This window comes from Hippopotamus amphibius, chromosome X (genome assembly GCF_030028045.1).
Source record: "Hippopotamus amphibius kiboko isolate mHipAmp2 chromosome X, mHipAmp2.hap2, whole genome shotgun sequence".
Lineage (NCBI taxonomy): Eukaryota > Metazoa > Chordata > Mammalia > Artiodactyla > Hippopotamidae > Hippopotamus > Hippopotamus amphibius.
The window spans coordinates 42,804,406-42,826,676 of NC_080203.1; the positions used below are offsets into that span (position 1 = coordinate 42,804,406).

At 44.9% G+C, this 22,271-nt stretch overlaps 1 long non-coding RNA gene across 1 annotated transcript in view; it reads left to right on the top strand.

Moving 5' to 3' along the window:
- The first annotated feature begins 463 nt into the window (after window positions 1-463).
- The window catches only part of LOC130841939 (uncharacterized), a 54,058-nt gene continuing 32,250 nt past the window's right edge, over window positions 464-22,271 (top strand). Inside the window, exons 1-2 of the long non-coding RNA XR_009050307.1 lie at window positions 464-852; window positions 4,524-4,610. This is a non-coding gene — a long non-coding RNA (uncharacterized LOC130841939). The remainder of the gene's footprint in view (window positions 853-4,523; window positions 4,611-22,271) is intronic.

A 22,271-nucleotide genomic window follows, 5' to 3' on the forward strand; every position in this document is an offset into this window, starting at 1 on the left:
TGGGGTTCACTGGAGGCCCAAGGGTCTGGGAATGACCACTAGTCAACTATCTCCTGATTCCTCAAAGGTGTCCAGATCTTTCAAAATGCAGATTCAGCCTGGTCAGTCAAATTATTCCTTTCACCACAAAAAGCAAACTCTTGGACTTACGCTGTTTCAATTGAAAAGCACATTTTGCGTTTTTGCAGAGGGGAGGCGCAGGGCAGGGTGCCCCACGCTGCTGACCCCCGGCCCAGCTCTCCAGCTGCCAGGGAACTGGAACTGGAGCTGACCAAGAAATGGCTGCAGAGGGATGGGCGGTGCACAGCCTGTGGTAGGAGGCAGGATCGCGGATTGTTTTGAATGGTTCCCGCGTCTGTAAGCTCGCGATAACATCGGGTGGGCGGGGCCAGTTCCGCTCCTGGTTTAGTGTCCGCTCAGAAGTGCTTCAGACCCAGAGCTCTTTGAAGCGGCCGGATTTGTCCTCGGGGTTCTGCGTGGAGTGGGGCTGCTGGGCTGCTGCTCTTCTTGCTGCTGCAGGGCTCAGGGCCGCTGATCGACCCCCACCCTCCCCGTTCCCCTTGACCTGGATTTCTCACCTTGGAGGCGGCTCATTGCGAAAGAACAACCCCCTTGCCTCCCCGCTCCCCGGGTTATCCCGCTCACCTTCTCCTTTGTTCTCCTTCCTGTCCGCAGCGGTCTCCAGGGGTCTCCAAAGGTTGGAGTTATGGTGTCCCGACGTGCGGCGAGCCGCTGTGCTTCTGCTTATCAGGACCCGGCTCTTGGAGGGCGATGACCACAATCCCACCTCGAAATTCCACTTTGACCTGTAACCTCTCCTCCTCCTGACGTCGTTCTGGACTTCTTTTATTGGTAAGCGTGGTCGCCAGCCTGCCATGAGCTGGCAGTGTGGTGGGTGAGTGGGCGACCTCTTAGAAGGAGACGGCTGGGGGATACGTGGACCTGGGCTTTTGAGCCCTTGCCCATGCACCCTGCCTACTGGCCAGTCCCTAGAGGAGTTGGGGGATGGGATGGGGACGTCCAGTTGAGATGGAGCTCCCGTGTTTCAGCCCCTATATTACTGTGGTACCTAATAGCGCTGATATCATGGGGGTTGGGGAACTACCGCGCCAGGGTCCACGCATCCATCTCCAGGGACTAAGTTATCCTCAGTCCTGGCCCCTGTGTGCGTGCGCACGCGGGGAGGGGATGGTTGGGGGGTGAGGGCTGAAGTTAATATTTTGTGCTAAGTTAATATTTGGTAAAATTGGGAGGGCCTCGAATGGCCTAATCGCAAGTTCTGCTCCCCACTCTGCTTCGCTAGATAGGGTCCGCTAGAAACAAGCCTCCTTATTAAATGCACCAGATGCATTCCTGCTTGTTATCCCTGAATAGTGCTTCTTTGTCAGCCAGGAGAATTATTCAAACAAGCCAATCGCATCCTTGCTTAGGAACCAGGGGAGCACCTCACCCTCTTAGTACTGCAAAGCCTGCTTCCCACAGACCCTTCTGGTTCACTCTGTTCCAGAATGTAGCCCCCATGTGTCCTGCATTGCCTGTGATGTCCTCCTCTCCAGGGCTGTCCAAGAGGTGGGACACTGGACCTCTGAACCTTTCCCCATAACCACTCAGAAGGTCTGGACCACTCATGATTAGATAGAGAGAAAACCCAAAGCTGTAAATTTGCACTGCTAGAAATCTAAAATATTCTGAGGGAATTTGTACAGAGAGAAAAGACACACACACACAGACACACATACACACACACGATTTCCATGCAGCGAAAGTGGCAGCACCATAGCAGAAGATGGTTTCAGTCCATCCACCTCTGGCTTGGGGGCCCAGCAATCTTCTGCTGTGCCACTCTGTTGCCCATGCCTCTGTTGCAGTAAAAATCCTGATCATCCTAGTTATAGGGAAAAACAACCATGGCACTTTTGTGACACAGTGATGAAATTAATTCAATCCCAACTTAAGCCAGAGTCCTTAAAACTTATTAAGTAACTATTGCCATAAGGGAGGCTCCTAACCCTAAGGAAACTGATTTGAGGCTCTCTGAAGGGAGAAATCTATAAATATGAACAGAGTAGAGAGGACATCCCCCCCCCCACACACAAAGTATATCCAGTGACAAACAAGCAAAAAGAATCAGAGAGAGAGAAATCAGAAAACTTGAATACAGAAGGAGGAAACAATTTAAATTGATACAAAGGTCCACAGTTTAATCAAGTTAGGAATCTAGAATTTGCTAAAATAATTTATACCCTGGTGAGACCTTTGTCCTTGGCAGATGGCTGTCTTCTCACTGTGTCCTCACGTGGCCTTTTCTTTGTTCAGTGTGGGGAGACAGAGAGCTCTGTGGTGACTCTTCCTCTTATAAGGATACCCCCCTATTGGATTAGAGCTCCATGCTTATGACCTCATTTAACCTTAATTAGTTCCTTAAAGGCCATGTCTCCAAATACAGTCACTTTGGGGGTTAGGGCTTCAACATACGAATTTTGGGGGAACAGAATTCAGTTCATAACATCTTGATTTATATTTTGGGTATCCGTGAGGCAAATGATTCCCAGAGTTCTTTACCTCAAAGGAGACAACTTTTAGGCAATGGCCCAAGAATTTATAAAAAGGTACAGATGGGCGCATTTGTCAGCCAGGGCACCCAGTACTAAAATGACTGAAATTTGGCCAATTGTGCTGACCTTTTGGTCCTGTCCTTTATCATGGGCATCTTGGTTAATAGATGGAAAGCAGTAATATGGATGATGGTGACAATATCATATGTAGTGTACAACGCTCAATATTGTCCACTCAATTGATTCCAAGGGGCTCCCCAGGTAGCCAAGAGGTCTGGGGGAGGGGTAGCTTCTTCTGCCACTATCACAATCTGGCAAGGGACTAAGGACAGGCGAGGCCATGCCCTCTTGCAAGAAAGATGTGCCAGAAGGCTATCTTGTATCAAGGAGGCCTCAGTAACCATGCTGAGGTTTTAGGGTGCTGGTTCCATGATCCAAGGCATACTGGGCAACTGGGTACAGAGGGTCACAGGCTCAGGGTCTTTGAGAACCTCTATTTTGAGGATGCCCATGTATGTGGCTGACAGTTACCCCTCTAATGGTTTATAGTACAAGACCAAGAAGGGCAGTTTCTTGCAAGTAGCCTATGGGCAACTTACAGCCATCATGTGTGGTCCAGAGATGCCAGGGGGCATGAGCAGAGGTGACTAAAGCCTCAACAATGAAGGAACCTCTAGAGACACTAATGGGAGTGTCCATTGATTTAGACTTGGACAGATTCTAGAGTCTTTTGTTGGAAGAAGCTTTTAATATTTTATTAATATAAATTATTTTAGTAAATTCTGGATTTCTAATTGGATTAAATTGTAAATTTAAACAGAAAAAGACATAAAACAAGTTTATATATTGATTGGTTGATGAAAGTGTTGTGACCAGAGGCTTATAGGAACCTAACCCTATATTTCCCCTAGGAGCAATGGTTTGGTAGTCACTAATTCATTACTTCTGGTGACTTTATAGAACATATAGTGAACACACACACACACACACACACACACACACATTGCAGGGACTGATGTTCCTTGGTTAGTTTGTGAAAGTACGTTAGGATGACAGTGATGCTCAGGGCCTGTTCCTATTTCCATGCCCTTTGGGAGGAAACAGTCCTGCTGAAGGTCTCAGGTGTCTTGGTTGAGCACATCAGAGCTTTGGAAAGGCCAGCTCTCTGCAGGGCTCTGGCTGGCTACTTGAGTATACTCACCCAAGACACCTCCAGGCTGGAAGCACACAGTTAGTGAGAGAAATGCCAGCTCCCAGAATGAATGTCTTTGAGAAGACACCCTTGAGGCCTAAGAATCTGAAATGAGTTTGTTCGGCGAGGGCCAGAAGGTTCTCTCTTGGTGTCGAGCCATATGCTCAGCCCTAAAAACAGAGGTGTACAAGAGCAAGGTTGACATGAATGTGACAACAAAATGCCCAGTCCCAGCCCAGGTGGGGAAATGTGACTTTGTGCTGGAGAATGTAGACTGATTAGCTCAGCTCAGGAGGGCACTGAGTGTGGAAGATTACTTTTCCTGGGGCAATCAGCTGCCCCTTGAAGGACCCCCACCAACCTGGAGAGCTGTGTCCACGCTGATTGCAAGATGGGGCTCTTTAGGGGGTTGAAGTAATACATTTTTCTGAGGGCTGCCCCCTGCCTGCTTCCTCTCCTCTCCATTTTCCAGAATGCCTGTCCCCCTCCCCCAGCCCCTCATCCTGCCTGGTAACATGGACCCAGTTTTTATGCCCCATCCTCTGGATAAAAGCTGGGGAGGTGGAGGAGGAGTCTGCCTCACTGCATGCTTCTGGCTGACTCACCGTGGGGAGAGAAGGGGGTGAGGGAAAGAATGTGTACACATATGACTACACATGTCTGCATGTGTGCAGAAGGGAAGGCACTGGAAAGGTGACAGCCAGGGTATTCTCTGCTGTTTGCTCTCTGGGAAACAGTGTGGCATTTACTAATGACCAGTGACTTCTCTGTTTCAGCAAAAATGATGCAAATGAAACTGGTTCAGAAGGTTTTGGACAGAATGTTGATGGGATATAGTGTCCGTTTGAGTCCACATATTGCAGGTGAGCCACTTCTAGACACTTGAGGTTTTTTTTTTTTTTTATTGAAGTATAGTTGATTTATAATGTGTTAGTTTCAGGTGTACAGCAAAGTGATTCAGTTATATATGTATATACTTTTTCATATTCTTTTCCATGATGGTTTATCACAGGATATTGAATATTGTTCCCTGTTCTATACAGTAGGATCTTGTTGTTTATCCATCTTATATATAATAGTTTGCATCTGCTAGTCCCAAACTCCCAATCCAACCCTCCCCCGCACCCCTCCCCCTTGGTAACCACAAGTCTTTTCTCTGTGTCTATAAGCCTGTTTCTGTTTTGTAGATAAGTTCATTTGTAGACACTTGAGGTTTTTAAGTTGAATGAAGCTGAAACACAGCAAGCCAGCCCCACTACGTAAACTTACCAGTGGCACTCCCCCAGGCTCTGTACCTTTGCCTTTTGAGATCCCACATTCCTGACTTGCAGAGGCCTGCGATTGGGTACTCCTGGGCTCCCAACCTCCAGGCCTTTTGCTCTGACCCTGGAATTTCTCCCACTTCTCTGGCTTCACATGCAAGAGGCCTTCTGCTCTCTCCACACTCCCTTGAGAAGGTCCCACACCTGAAGCACACTCCCTGGTGTGACTAGAGGAGCACTACCCACAGAAATGGGTGTGCAGGCCAGAGGGCGCTGTGCTGCTCAAGGTAGAATTTTCTGCTCCATCTGTCAGGCTCTATGGGGAGGACACTTGAGCACACTTTCACTGCACCCTGGCTACTCACCCTGTTGAGTTTGTTCAAAACTGAGCACATGATCTCTGTCTAGTCTACTTCACCTACCCGGGCCACCAGGTTTTATTGGTTCTATCTCCAGAAAACATCTCAACTCTGTTCTTATCTCTCTGTTGATTATGAGCCACTCCCAGATCAGGCCTTGTGCATCTTCCTCCTGAGTTACTGCAACAACTTCCCAACCTCTCGTGTCCCTAGTATTAGTGTCAGTCCCTCTAATGCATTCAGCACACTGCAATCAGCATGTTCTTTATAAATCAAGCCTGATTATGTCAGAACTTTTGATTACTTTAGCTGCCAAATAAAATCCAAACTCTTTAGCCTAGCATTCAGATTTCTAGAGCAGAGATGAGAAATGGCAAAGAAACAGAAATACAAACCACCATGAAGCCAATGAGTCAGTTTCATTCTATATTCCCTCCTCGCCTTCCCCTTGGAAAGGGCAGCTAGCCTGGGCCACCAGCTTGAAGTGACAGGAAACCTACCCTGAGCCCACAGAACAGGAGTAGTAGTCTTTGGCCCAGGGGACACCCAGGAACCCTAAACCAATGACAGACAAATGAAAGGGTACATTAATTAAAGGTTCTATAGGAGGTTCAACTAGATACCAACTCTAAAGGGTTAATGAACGCTAATAGTTTGTCGAAATGAATAGAAGTCTTCTGAATATCTGGTGCCTCCACCCTGAAGAGCAAACAGCTGTGAGGATTTGGCACTTGGGGGTTGACCAGTGAGGGCACCATGTTTGCCCTGGGAGCGACCTTGAAAACCAAGGCCATTGCCTGGGCCCTGAGCTTTGGAGGTGGGTCACTTGACTGTTGCTCTCCCTTTGTTCCATTGTTCCCTCCAGAGTGTGAGGGGATAAGGTGTAGTGCGCATGTTCCAAGGTGAGTGTGTACCTAGCGGCTGGGAGGCTGGGGTGGAGAAAGCAGAAAGCAAGCTCCTTCAGTAGCCTTACCTTACAAAGATAGCAGTGCTTCTAGGTGGGGCCCTTAGGGAGGAGACTGAGGGCTAGAGGGCTGGGTATATAGGGGAATTCAGGTGTTAGAGCACAGCCAGCTCCCCTTTGCATGATAACCTTTGGGTCAATTGGGCCAAACACCGGTGGGTGTTAGGGAGTAGCTACCTCATTTCCTCCTTTCTGTATTCTCCTGTATCTCAGCAGAGGCTAACAACCACAATTTGAAAACACCAAGCACATTTTCCCTTTGTTTTAAGCAAGATAGCATCTCAGCAGGCATCCAGGGCCAGAGGGAGGGAGCAGGGGCAAGGGCCAAGCTCTGGGGACTGTCAGGTGTGGATAATCCGCATTATCTCTGAGGCACCTCACCATCGTCTTTCACACTCTGATCTATTTACACCTGATGTCCGAGGTGGGGGTGGGTGGGTTACATTAACCATTTTTGGCGAGCAGAGCTGGGACATATGAGAACAAGGAGGTCCCTAGATTGATTTGGCCAAATGTTCGATGAAGAGGGGAGTGCAAGGACAACTTTGGATTTTCTTTAGACAGAAGGGGACACCGCAGGCAATAAGTCTGGGGCTGTCTTGTGTGTGTGTGTGGGGGGGGGGAGTGGGGAGGCCAGTAGGTGGGCAGCTGCACTCTGAATGGAGTGGGTGGGAGGGTTGGGGGAAGCAGAGAACAAAGCTGAACACTGTGGTACAAAGCCTGTGTGCTAGGAGGTAACTTCCCTGCCTGGCCTGCAACTGTAGCTTGCTCTGGAGAAGAAGGAAGCTCAGCCCAGGGGAGAAGGAGAAGAGGAAGGTGAGTACCTGCCAGGGGCCTATAAGTACCACGGGGGCAAGGTTAACATTGCTGGGGGTGTCACACTGGGAGAAAAGAGGACCTGGGTAGAGATTTACAGCTTGATTCTTGAAGAGAGTGAGACTCTAGGAATCAAGGAGTGAACATACCAGGTTACATTTTGAATTGCTTTAATCAAAGGAAGAAAGAGGCAGCAGGAGAATGAGAGTTGACACTGGACAGAGATGAGTAGGGAAGTCAGGACAGGAAAGATGAGGGATGAGGGTAAAGAAGAATGGTGAGGACAGGAAGGAAAACACTGCCCAGAGATAAGTGGTAGTTGATGTATCAAGAGCACTGAAAACCCATTTGAACCATTGCCTGCTCTACAGGCAAGTTGAGCCCAAGTCCATCTCCAGGTCTGTCAGATTATCAGTGGGAAGCAGGATTCAGGCAGTGGCACCTACCCTATGAGAGTCACCTGCCATCACACCTGTTCCTCTTTTCAAGCAGGGCTTCAGGGAAATTGGTCCAAGGGCTTCAGAGTTTAGGGACCCCTAGATCTCCCTATGAGGCCTCCCACTAGACTGAGTTGAATTTCTCTTTGTGTCTGAGGTAGTCTCAGGATTTAACCCATTCTTCCTTTTCCCCCATGTGTTTGCGAGCAAAAGCCTTAGCAAATTTGTCCTGTTCAGGTTCAAATAAGAGCTTTATTTTTCCTTGAGAAGAAAGGGGCAGTGAGAAGAGGAGGAGGAGGAGCCAGGGAAAGCTAGCAAAGCTGCTTCCCTCTAGGCAATAGAACTGGAAGCCACAGTGTTGTAAAAAAGCAGCTGCCGGAGGGTTTCACCCAGCCCAGCACCTGGCATGACATAGGCACTCCCATACTGTGGAGTGAAGGAATAAATGAGACATTTTTTATTATTCCTTCGTTCATCTTTCCTTTGAACAATGAAACTGTGATAGACACTAGGGAGAGAGAGAAGTGGGAGTAGTGAAGTTCAAAAAGAAAGGAAAGTGGTCAACCCCACCACTTTTCTTGCCTTCCTGAGCTCATCAGAGAGGACAGTGATGGGTTATGGAGCTGAGGTCATCACTCCAAAGATGGGATTTAGGCACCTTATCTGGAGGCTTCTTGTCTTAGTTCTGGCTACTATAACAAATATCCCATAGGCTGAGTGGCAACAACAGACATTTATTTCTTACACTTCTGAAGGCTGGGAAGTCCAAAACCAAGGTGCTGGACATTTTGGTTCCTGGTGAGAACTCTCTTCCTGGCTTGCTGATGACTGCCCTCTTGCTGTGTGCTCACGTGGTGGAGAAAGAGTTCTGGTGTCTCTTTCTCTTCTTGTAAGGGCACCAATCCCATCATGGGGAGCCCACCCTCATGACCTCATTAGCTCCCAAATACCATCACATTATTAGGCTTTCAACATGGATTTTGCGGGGGGGGGGGGGGAGTACACAAACACGCAGTCCCTAACACTTAATTTTCTTTTTACAGAGGTATGGATGCTTTAGCTAAGTTCTCATACTGATCACTGCTAGCACGTAAGGCAGCCCCTCTGGGCAGATAAAGTAGAACAAGTTTCCCTTCTTCTGGGCTGCATCTTGGTGCCAGGGCACATGGCTTAATGAGGGGAATGTAAACTGCATTTTGGCTCCCATTTGCTCTTTTAGCTGGGAGTGTTTGGACACGGCTCTGTGCTGGCCTTTTATGGTCCTCAGGATTCCACTGAAAGGGTGGAATTGCCTGAGTGGCACTGAATGGTCTAGAATGAGAAGCATGACCCTGGAATTGGGGGGTGGGGGCGGTTCCTGGCTTCCTGGCCCTGCAGGGGCTTGTTAACTGTCTTACACAGCTTCCATTCGCTAAAGGCATGTGGGGGGTCTGAAAGGTTGTAATAAAGGACTGTGTTTATAGGAACCCCTGTCACTACATAGCACTTTGCTGGGGCTTTTTCACAGTAACCCTAAATGCTGGAGTCTGGGATTTGCCATAACACAGAAACCCATTTACTTCTCAGTTGTCATTCAGACAATTATTCCCAATAGCACTTTGCTTTCTGAAGCATTAGGCTTGGAGTAACACATTGCTCTCTTTGCAGCTCAGCTTCCGGGCAGTTATCCTGCGGTGAAGGCAGCAGGTTGAATCACGAGAGGCACACATGTCTCTATAGCGGCAGTGTGATGTAACACACAGAGGATAATGTGGCCTAGCTATAAAGCTGATTAAAGACAGCTTTGAGCCAATAGAGAATAAAAACTTAATTTGTACACAGTGCCTTACAGTTCACTATATAGACACAGGGTCCTGAAAAAGAAAAAAACCCAGGAGGAAGAAACACACTCAAACACATGCTCACACATTCAGTCACACTTACACATTAAATCTATAACACACATAAGCGCTCTCACATTCACTTACACAAACACACTCACATACTGACACATTCACTCATGAACATACTTACACATGCTCTTACATTTTCACATCAACGTGCTCATACCTGTGGACATGCTTACACATTTTTCACACACGAACATGCTGGTACATTCACACATAGACTCATACACTGACATTCACTCACACATGAACATGCTCCCACACAGACATACTTGCATATTTACTGAAACACACAAATCACTCACATGAACAAGTTCACATATTCACACAAATGAACATGCTCACATGTCCATGCATGTGAACTCAGCCACACACAAGAACGTGCTCACTCGCAGACACAATAACATACACTCACAAACTCACAGTCACTTGGACACAGACGTGCTCACATCCACTCACACACATCCACTCCACACATGAACACACTGATATTGTCTCACACACACACGTAAAAATATACATTCATTCACACTTACTCATGAACATATACCTACAGACTCACAGTCACTCCCACATGAACATACTCAATGCATTCAGTCACACATAGGAGCACATTCTTACATTCATTCACACAAATGAGCACACTCACGTTAACATGTTTATATGCGCAAACATGCTCACACATTCACTCACACATAGATATACTCACGTCCAGTCACAGGACACTCAGACATGCAAACTAAGATGTTAATATTTTCACTGACATGAACACGCTCACACACACAAAACTGCTGCTCCTCCATTCACTCACACACGAATATGTTCCTGTTAATCCACACATGAATACAATCACATAGTCACATACATGCACACACACACATTAACACACATTTCAATAGTCACACATATACTTACATGTTCATTCACTCATATACCCATATTCACACATTCACTTAATGAACATATTCACATTTTAACATGCTCAAACACAAAAGTCTTACAAATTTATTTACACAAAGGAAAATGTTCACATAAATGCACGTACACATATTCAGTGATACACACAAACCCGCTCAGATGCTCATGAACACATGAAGATATTAACATGCTCAAACATATTCACATATTCACTCACATGAAGCTACTGGCAGATTAATTCACATATACAGACACACCTATATACACTCACGACTTCACTTAAAATTGTACATCATGCTCACATATATGAACTTACACATTCAATTGCACACAGGAAAAATAATTATACATTAATACTTCACACACACCAACTTACTCATGCATTAATTTACACACTAACATGCTCCCATCCATGCATATGCTCACATACTCAGATGTGAATGAACATACAAATTCACTTATGCACAAACACAAGCTTTCACACTTGTACATTAACATGCTCGAAACACGAACATTTCAGACTTTCATTTACATAAGTTCATGTTCAAACACACGAGTATACTCAGACATTCACTCACATGGGAACATACTTAAATGTTAACATTCCCAGCCACAGAAACATGCTCACATATTATCTCACTAACAAGTGTACACTCCCACTTTCACTCCCATTTACATATAAACACACACACATTCTCATGGACTTATATACAGGCATGATTGCACACACACATTCACTCCCTATATCCACTCACACACATTCACACATGGACATGCTCTCACATTTATTTAAAAAACAACACACACACACACAAATCACTCATGCATGAACAAGTTCACACACAGGAACAAGGTCACATATTCACACAGCCTGCATGCTCATAAACATGCATGCATGTGCATCAGCACTTTCATACACACCCCAGAAACACTCATGCACAAACATGGACCCATCGCACATTCACATATAGACGGGATCATATTTACGCACACATTCTCTCACACACAGAGTCACATATACTCACACACTCACATTGCACATAGACATGCTCACATTATCACTTCCACACAAATGAACACACATTTAGTCACACAAACATAATCACTTGACTCACACAAAAGAACACACATATTAACATGCCACTACACACAAGCATGTTTACATATTCATTAACACACACATGTTCCTATATTCTTAAACTTGCGTTTTAATAATATGCACACATGTGTGTATATATATATATGCTCATGCATTTACTGACAAACTTGCACATTTACTCAAACAAATTACAAAAACAAGTACAGAGCATACATTCACTCACATTCATGAACGTACATGATATGCTTACACATGCATTTAAACAGGGATGTGTTCACATGTATGTACTCACACAGTCATTTGCATGCATACATGAACATGTTCACATATGCACACAGTGAACCTGCTCACAAACTCACAAGTAAACTCATTAACGCAGTCACGTACATGCATATGGTCAACATTCACACATACGCATACACTCATGCATTGACTCAGATGCACACATGAACAAGCTCACACAAGTGAACATGGTTACACACTCACAGATGAACATGTTACCATCATGCATATGCTTACAAATTCACTCATACATGTGAACACACAGAAACACATGCACATAAACACACTGATGTGAACAGGCTCAGTTCACTCATACACAGACATGCTCACATACATCCACAAATTACACATTCACTCAAGTGAACATGTGCACAGATGTACTCCCATTCATAGATACACTGATACATGCACACATTCATTCAAATACAAGTATACTCAAATCAACACGGTTATGCATTCACTCACACACCCAAATACACCTCACATACACTGTGTCACTCATACATTTACTTACGTGTATGAGTATACTCATCCTTAAGATGTTCACACACTCACATGCACAGATATTCAGTCACACACACAAACATGGTTACAAATTCCTTCACACACCTAGACACCCTTACGTATAATCATTTGCATGCACACATGAATGTGCTCGTGAGTACAAATGTGGTCACTATTCACTCACATCCACAGCATATTCTTCACATGAACACATTCACACATTCACTGAGATATGAGAAATGCTCATACACGTGCACACAGCCAAAAATTCTCTTAACATTGGAGCATATTCACTGACTCACGAGCATACTCACAAATTGACTCATATGCATAGACACACTCATATACAATCATACATTCACTCACAAAATGCTCACGTGTCCACTAACACATGAACATGCTTACAAATTCATTCATATACAGACATGCTGACAACAAAACACTCAGATTCACTTATACGTGCATATTAACGTGCTAACAAACAGCGACATTTTCATACATTCACTTGAACACGGATTTTCTCAGTCATCACAAAGCTCACACCTTCACACACAGATACACGCAGACTCACAAGCACATTCTCATAGTCTCAAAAATACACTCACACTTAACAAGCTTACACAAATGAACAGTTGCACGTTCACTCACTCATGAAAACATGCTTACACATGCATTCCCTCAAACATGCTCACACATTCACTCACACACATTTATACTCACAGTCACATACTCATACACTTCCCCACACACAGCACATTTACAAACAGCATCCTACTCATATTCTCACCAATGAATATGCTCATGCTTACCATGAATTTCACGCATTTATTCACACACAGAGATGCTCAAATATACTCCCGCGCACACACGTGCACATTAACTCACAGAAATATACTCCACTTGCACATGCTCACAAACACACATATTCACTCACACACACAAGTATGGTAACATTCATGCTCACAAATTCACTCATACATATGAAAAGTCCCATTCAATAGGCAATCTCATATTTTAATAGGCTCCCATGTTCACTCTCACACGTGTGCATGTATACCTGCACAAGGTCACATTCACTTGCACAGACATGCTCACACATTTGCTCACAATAACTGCTCACACATTCACTTGAATGTGCTGACAAATTCAGTCACGCTTACATACATACACTGATATTCACTCACGTACACATTAACATGCTCACAACTAGGAATGTGCTCACACTCACCAAGAAGCTCACACATTCACTCATATACACTCACAAATTCATTCATTCAAATATACTAATGTAGTTGACCCTTGAATGACACAGGGGTTAGGGGTGCTGACCCTCCACGTACAGTTGAACACGTATAGCATATAGTCTGCCCTCTGTGCATGAGGTTCCTCAGAATCCAGGGTTCTGCATCCGCGGATTCAACTAATCACAGATCTTGTAGTACTGTAGTATTTGCTATTGAAAAAGTCTGCATATATGTGGATCTGTGCTGTTCAAACTCCTGTTGTTTAAGGGTCAGATGTACTTTTAAAATATCAGATGGGAATTCCCTGGCAATCTAGTGGTTAGGACTCGGCACTTACACTGCTGTGGGCTGAGTTCAGTCCCTGATCAGGGAACTAAGATCCTGCAAGCTGTGCAGCACGGCCAAAAAAAAAATCAGACAAATAAACATGCTTGCATTTTCACTCACACACACAAACATGCTAATATCCATGCACATGGTCACCTGTTCACGTGTGCATATGAACATGCACATTTACTTAATCACACTAATATATTCCTATTAACACACTCATACTTGAAAAGGCTCACCAGTTCATTCTCCAATACGGACATTGTTATATAAAGGAGCCAAAGATGGCCTCTTTTTACTTCTTCACAGCAGGCTGGAACCCATTAGCTCAAAAGCCAGCCAGCACCAAACTCAGTTTTTACACATTCAGCTGCTTTAAACATATCCCAAATAAGCAGATTTTAATCCATTGAGAGCTTGACTGCTTTGTAAGCCATGCAAAACTGCACCCAACATCTATTAGCTATAGATAAGATAAACCCTGTAGTTATAAAAGACCGCAAACCACTGCTGCCCTTTGGTACTCTCTGATCCAGAGACTTCCCATCATGCTACTGAGTGGTGTCACTTAAACACTAAGTCCCCTCTCTGAACCTGCTCTTCCATAGGATTTCCCTTGCTTTTCTCTCCTGAGTGGTGCTCCCATGCAGTAGCCTCTGGAAGTTCTTTTGTTAAGAGACTTCCCCTGCATGCAAACCTGTGAAAGCTTCCTCCAAATAAAGGTCATTTTGTGCTACTGCCATTTTCTGGTGATATTTTAATCTTTGATCAGCCCCTAAATCCCTCACACTCATTACGAGGAAAGTGGAGGATTTGGGTGATGATCAAGAAATCAATATAGGGTCTACCCAGTCAGGAGGAGTATCAATTGGCAAAACAGTCCTAGGCAGTCTTAAGCGATTGGGACTCAAAATGTGGAACTCCCCCAATGTCAGTTTGGCATGGCATTGCTCTGTGCTGTATTACACTTTATTTTTATGGTCTCTCCCTGTGTGTCCTTAGCCTAATTAAGCAGTAGCAGCAGTATTTGAGCCAACCCATGCCATTGTAACTGACTTTGGGGGGTCAGAGGCACTGGGCTCCCCAAGAAAGATTAGCCCACCCACCTGGGTCCCTCACTAGGCAGGTACTAGACATTGTAAGACCTGTGGGCCGGAATAGGAAAAGGGCAGGAGTGTGTGCCTCTGGACGAAGATTGGGCTACCTCTGCTCCCATAATAGGCTCCCTGTAGCTGGGCTGGTGATCTGGGGTGCTCTGAAATGAGAGCACATCCTTATCGCCTGGGGCCGCTATGGCAGGTAAATGAGTTAATAAATCAGAGGTGTCAGCTTAGTCTGGTCTCTTAGGACATCATTGTAAACAGCTAGCCTGTCTCAGCTGCTGTCTTACTCTGATCTGCTGTTGCAGATGGTATCATTCTAGTCCCCCCCACAAAGGATGTGGAGCTAAAGTATTACTCAAAATGACTGAATGCAAGGAAGTTAATATTTCTGCTGCTCCCAGGACTTGAAGGAGGTGGCTGTCTTTTTTTTTTTTTTTTTTTTTTTAAGCGTGGAGTCTTAACTACTGGGCCGCCAGGGAAGTCCTGGAGGTGGCTGTCTTAATGAACAAGTACTCCAAATCACAAGACATGTTGGGCTTTGTTCACTGTTGTTTTTCATCAGGTCACCACTTGGAGAGGAGGTTGGAGCTTTAACTCCTTTGGAAGTCAAGACAAATTGGAGAACCCTGGGAAAGAGGTCGTCTGGTGCCCTCTAGAAGAACAGACAGTGCAATACAGTCATGATAGTTATGAGGTTATTTATCCTTCGTTTTGTTGGTAACCACACTCAAAGTAATAAAGACAGAAAAGACAAAAGAGGAGGGCTAAGGAGGTAAGGTCTCTTCTCAGTTGGAGGAGGAAACATGCTTTCTCTCACCCATCCCTGAGACCCAGTCTCTCCTTAGGGACTTAGCCTAAGAGCCAAATGAAAAGAGGGCTCTCTGGCTATATAGAATCTGGTGGAAAGTGAGCTCCACCTAGCAGGGAATGTAATTAAACAATTGACTACCATAATATGGGATGGGAAAATGGCGTCCCTACTGAAGTATCCCACACAATTAGTGCAAAAGCAAGGAATGGTCCCAGAGGAGGCCTTGGAGATAGATAGATAGATAGATAAATAAATAGATTAGTAGGTAGATACTTTGTTGATGTGGATTTTTATTTCTTAGATTGCTGTCTACCCTACATTAGGCCTCAGTGATCCTGGGCAAACTTAAAGGAAAACATTAGCCTCCATCCACTGGGGATGTTGGAATGGGCTTATCAGGCAACAGATGGCATGCAGCATGGTGATTTGCCAAGTCTTTTTTTTTTATAAATTTATTTATTGGCTATGTTGGGTCTTCGTTGCTGCACGGGCTTTCTCTAGTCGCGGTGAGCAGAGGCTACTCTTCGTTGTGGTGTGTTGGCTTCTCATTGTGGTAGCTTCTCTTGTTGCAGAGCATGGGCTCTAGGTGCTTGGGCTTCAGTAGTTGTGACACGTGGACTCAGTTGTGGCTCGCAGGCTCTAGAGCACAGGCTCAGTAGTTGTGGTGCACAGGCTTACTTGCTCCGTGGCATGTGGGATTTTCCCAGCCCAGGGATCGAACCCGTGTCCCCTGCACTAGCAGGCAGGTTCTTTTTTCTAATTAATTAATTAATTAATTTCTTAGCTGCATTGGATCTTCGTTGCTGCACACAGGCTATCTCTAGTTGCGGTGAATGGGGGCTACTCTTCGTTGTGCACGGGCTTCTCATTGTGGTGCTTTCTTGTTGCAGAGCACAGGCTCTAGGTGCGCGGGCTTCGTAGTTGTGGCACGTGGGGTCAATAGTTGTGGTGCACAGGCTCAGTAATTGTGGCGCAGGGGCTTAGTTGCTCCGCGGCATGTAGGATCTTCCCGGCCCAGGGATTGAACCCGTGTCCCCTGCATTGGCAGGCGGATTCTTAACCACTGCACGACTAGGGAAGTCCCTTGACAAGTCTTGAGGAGGCTGAATTTAGTCCTAAGTCCGCCAAGTTGTTTCTTAGGGGGCGGGGCTCCTGAAAACTGTAAGTCCTCTTTACTGACAGTGATGGCTAATGCTGAGACAATTCGAGAGGACAGAGCTGCCCTGGATTTAACAGAAACTCATGAAGGACAAACTCAAAGTCAAGTGCTGCCTGTAAAGTCTACAAACAATACCCCACCTGGCCTAAATAAAAATTACTATCAATAGAGCGATTACCCCCTTCCTAGGCTGAATAAACCACTTAAAACCAGGCCCCGTCTTAAGCATGAACCCTGAAATGAACAAGAGAGGTTGGTTGTATTGGACTCTAAGGAACAAGGAGCCCAGAGATATTAGATGATCTCTGGTAAATCTGTGGGGCAATTAAAATATTTACTAAAGTTAGATTACAACCTGGCCAGGCTTTTTCCTTCAGAGACAGGCTTACCTTCCATATCTGCCCCGACCTCTGCCAGTGACAAGGACCTGCCCCCACATCCAGACCCAGTGGTCTCAAAGCAGGCCTCTTCTGGCAGATAATCACTCTTTAACCACATGAACTGTAGTTTGGGCTTCAGAATATTAACAACACTGGCTGGCTCTGATGGACATGGGTGTCCAAAGCTCTCTAATCCCAGGAAGCACTCATACTTTAAAGGGACCCCCTCCCCCCCAGGAGATGACTGGCTTGGGAGGAGAATTAATTGAAGGGATAATTATCTGTTTCGCTTTCTTTCTTTTTTTTTTTTACTTTTTGCATGGCATGCAGGATTTTAGTTCCCCGACCAGGGATCAAACCTGTGCCTCCTGCAGTGGAAGTTCAGAGTCACCCGCTGGACCACCAGGGAAGTCCCATCTGCTTAGCTTTTGATATTGGCTTAATTTTGCTAAAAGATGCTTCTGCGCTGTTTGTTCTCTCTGAGACTATCTCTTTTGCCATTATTGGAATGGATTTTTTCAGTCATCAGGTAACCTCATGAAACAAGCTTAAGGTTTTTATGCTACTGGTAGGTGCTGGCCAGTGGGAACCAGTTAACCTTCCTCTACCTATGTAAGAGGTACTGACTAAAAGTAAAGCACTGAAGGATTATGGCCTATCATAGCTGACTTAGTTAAAGAAAGGATATGGATTCCCACCTTTCAGTTCCTTGGTATGGCCTGTGCTTAAAGCCACTACTAATGAGTAGAGGCTATCTGTAGACGAGAGAGAGTTAAACAAGGTTGCTCCCTGTATTAGAACTCCTCTACTAGGTATTGTTACCTTAATGAACGACATTCAAAATAACATTGGTAAATGGTTCAGTCATAGACTGGGATAACATGTTCTCTTTGTTAAATATGTCATAGGATAGTCCATCACAGTTTGCCTTTCCCTTTGAGAATCAATAACCTTTTTCCCAGTTGCCTGTGGGGGACGTGAATACCCCTGTGATTGCACGTGGGATTGCAGTTGGGACCTAGACGCCTGCTCTGCACCAGCCACCTCCCGCAGAGACACAGCTCTGGCATTGTATTGATGACATCCTTGTCACTGGATCTGGCCAAGACTGTGTCACACACCATCATAACTGTGAGCAGATACCTCACTGAGAGGGAATGAGCAATTGCCCCCCATGAGGTACAAGGCACCTCCTAGTTTGTTAAATTTCTGGGCTACGTTTGAAACTCAAAAGGGTAAACTAGTCCTAATTTGGTAAAAGAAAAGCTCCCAGTGTTCCAACCAACCTCCCATGTTGGTAAAGGAGGTCCAACATCTGGTAGGAATGTTTGGATTCTGGTACCAACCTCAAATCTTTGCTGGCCTCCATCTATGGAGTCACCCATAGGACTTCCACTTTTCAGTGGGGTCCTGAACAAGAATAGGCACTAGGTAAACTAAAGAGGGCTATCATTTCAGCTCTCCCACTAGTGCTCTGAGGGCAGGACTTACAATTAGAAGTTTTGGCCACCCTAAAGTTCACTTCTGGGAGCCACTGGACCAAATGGCCATGGGCTTTTGGCATAAGTGACTCCCAGACTCAGTCCGAAGGTATTGGCCAATGGAGTGGCAATTTCCGGAGGTACGCTAAGCCCTTATTGAAACTGAAGGCTTTACTGGAGCAGAGCCAGTTACCCTATGGATTGAGATTCCTATTATGCCGTGAGTAATAGCAGAAGCTATTACGTCTGTCTTGATTCAAATGGTAAATGGTATCTACTGGATTGAGCTAAACCTGGCCCTACTAGAGTGTTGCAACTCCATGAGAAAATAGCCACATACCCTGCCACTGAAGTTAATTTGCCATAACCTCCCGGCCTTTTATATAGGCCTTCCATTAGTTTATGCATGCAAGGCACCGACCTCTCCTCATGTTATTGAGGGGTGAACAAAATAGCTTTTACAGCCTTTGGGACTGCCATAGAAGTTATACAGTCAGACCAAAGTTCCTGCATCACTATAAAGCAAAACAACAATGGGCATTGCAAGGAAACATTGCTTGGGTTTTTCACCTATCCTATCATCCTCCAGTAGCAGGTATCATGGGAAAGACATAAGGACTTTTAAATCAAAGGCTATTGAGAGAACTTGGAGGGTAGTGGTCCTTCAAGTGGTCAAAAATACTGCCCATCGTCCAGATTATATTAAATTCATGCCCCCACGGCATAACTATACCATATTTAAATTCACAACAAATGACAAGACCACCAACAGAGACATTTCTATCTCTGCTGGTGTACCCATCCACTCCAGACACAACCCAGTTGTCAGTTTTCACAGACATGGGAGCCCAGGCATTGCCATGCACAGAAAAGAAACATTCACCTGGTACTTTCATCTCTCCTTTCTCCTTCATAGAAAACCCAGAGCTTAGCCATCTCCTTGATCCTGATGAGAACCTGATGTGGACCAGTGATTCTGAAACCATTCTTAGCCTGTGTTCATTCATCGTCCAGTATAAGCCAAGCAAACTACCCGCTACTTTCTGGAGATAGAGGTGCCCTTGTCTGCCATTTATGTACTTTGCTCCACTAAAGGCACTGTGGAACCCAGGAGGTGGAACTAAACCTCTCCCAGACCAGGTAACACCATGTGAACAATACCCAGGGACAATCAGGTCCCCTACTGCTGGCTACAGGTGACCTCCAGCTTTAAGCTCTACCCTGTTATTATGCCCCTTCTTACCTGAGAAGTTCCTACCCTTGCCACTGTTGACTATATGTCTATTGGTGGTTCACCTAGCCCTAGTAATCTACACACTACTGTTGACAAGGTCTGTCTGGAAACAGTATACCACATGCACATAACAGGGAGTCTTACAACATGGGTGAGATTGTGGACAATGGAAACCATGCTGTTGGCTATTCAGGTTGGTCAATCTTACTGACATGACCACAGATACCAATGCTGAGGCTAGCAACCTTCTCCTGTCTCTTCTACTACTAGCAACTCCCAGTCTATCTAAGCCAGCCTCTTTAGACACCACTTATGACTCACAGATGCCTTCTAAAACCTCAGGGCCAACTTTTACCTCAAATCAGATGAGACCCACTGTTAATAAGTAGTGTCATTAACCAAATAGAGCCACTATCTCTTGAGTCTTATTTAAGGAACGCCCAGAGATAGTATGCACCCAGTGTTACAACCAGGATGCTTCTGATTGGTACAGTCATATTAAAAATGCTGTAATGCAGAGCCAAGCTAACAAACTCTATGGGGTTACAATTCGATAAAATTATAGCTCTTACTAATCCCTGGCATAATGATGAATGTAAACCCTGCCAAAAAAGTATCCCTTTACAACTATGGGTCTCTTTTCTTATTAGTTGTAATGATTTCTCTCTCTCTAGTACAAGTCCCATTTATTGAAGCTTGGACTAAAAATTGCACTGAGTGACCAAGGGTAACTTACCATGAATTTCCTCCCTGGTTGGGAATTTATATTATGTACGTGTGTGTGTGTGTGTGTGTGTGTGTGTGTGTGTGTGTTATATATATATATATATATAACACACACACACACAAGGAAAGGAATGTATACAACATAATACCCAGGACAAGGTATGTCTAAAGAGTTAGGAGCTTCATCCAGTTTGGGAATTCTTTCCTAATCTAACCTTCTTACAATAGCAACTTTAAGATTTACATCACACTCAATGGGAGTGGGCTCTTCAACAGCTGCAGTGCTTATTGCCCACAGTAAACAATCATAGCTTTTAGGTGTGACAGCAAAGACAATTCGCATGAAAAAGTATCTGATCCCATGGAGAAATTAACCATTCTCTATGTGGGAGTTTTTCCATCCAAATTGACAACCACTTGTTTACAGCTATTACACAATTTGTCAGGCTTACCAAGACTATCATTAATAAGGACTTGAGAAATACTTGTGGGAAACTGCAGCCCAATGTTACTCTTCCGGGGGATCTTAAAACATACACATCACATCTTACAGAACAATAATGAGAAGCCCACTAGCAAAGCTAACCTGGGAGGAAATCTATTGGTATAGTCACATGACCACCTCCCAAGAGACCACCTCTGAGGCTATTAAAGCTATACAAACAGCTGCCCAAGAAAAATTTCCCCTAGAATGGAAGCAATGGAACAGGTAGTCCTGCACTGAAGTACAGCAACATTTTGATAAACAGGGACAGAAATGGGCCGAATGTACAATACAGTCGATATCTTCTTTTGGAATAACTTGGCCCACCCAGCTATTTTTTACTGGTAGTTGGTAGGGAACTCAGGCAACAGTCACACCAATCTGAACAAGAAAGAACATACAATTACCCAGCAAAACAAACCTGAAAATTGACTTAGTCACAGCAATACACAAGAGGGCAAATGTAACCACATTCTGGGCTTACTTCTGCCAGCCTGATTTTAGTGCACATTGTGTATACCTCTCCCTGGCCAAGCTCCCCTGTAAATCTCATTTGTTAAGATGAGCCTATTCCCCTAACCATCAATATCCAGAAGCTAATCTAATGTAAGTATGTGGGCACTGGTGGGCTGAGTCTGTAACCAGTTTATCTGACCCAGGTACTGAATGTAAGGTGGATAGCATGCAATCTTGTTTGGCTGTAACATCATATGTTTCTATTCACATCACCTAGAATTGCAGTAAGCCACAAAATCACCTTCATAGGAATGAAAGGCAGCAGAGAGGGCATGGTGGGCCTAGAAGAGAATCAAATGGCTTCCCCAGTCACAAGCTTCCCCTTGTCTGACCCTGGAAAATATTTCTTGTACTTGGGTTTGGCCCCAAATTTCAGATTTTTACTTAGCAATTAAACTCTCCAAGTACTTGCCCCCACAAACCATGCTAGCTGCAACTCTCCAATGCCACAGACATGTTCACATACATGCACTCACTCTCACATTTACTTATAATACATGCCCACACATTCACTCACAATTATATTCAC